Raw genomic sequence first — 355 nt, forward strand, 5'->3', positions numbered from 1 at the left:
AAAAAAAAAAAAAAAAAGAACGAGTGAGAAGGACAACAGTGATGCCGCAGCCGAGGTGGGCCCAGATCGATGATTTTATGATATCATCATCCAACGCCAGGACCGATCACTGATTTTATTGATAAGGAGCATCATCGAGGAGAATAAGCTATAAACTGACCTGGGGTCCGTTTGTTTGTTTTTTGTTTTTGGGATCTGGATAAACTGGAGGAGGTCAATCGGTGGCTGATTGCGGTGATTTCTCTCCATAAGTGACCAGTTAGACAAACACATATCCACATTTAGGCCCAGGACTTAGTGTGTGAGTGTGTGACGCCAATACAGCAGCAGAGAGGTGTGTGTGTGTGAGAGAGAG

This window comes from Morone saxatilis, unplaced genomic scaffold, assembly GCF_004916995.1.
Source record: "Morone saxatilis isolate NCDOM2014 unplaced genomic scaffold, NCSU_SB_2.0 Contig4, whole genome shotgun sequence".
Taxonomy (NCBI): Eukaryota; Metazoa; Chordata; class Actinopteri; family Moronidae; genus Morone; species Morone saxatilis.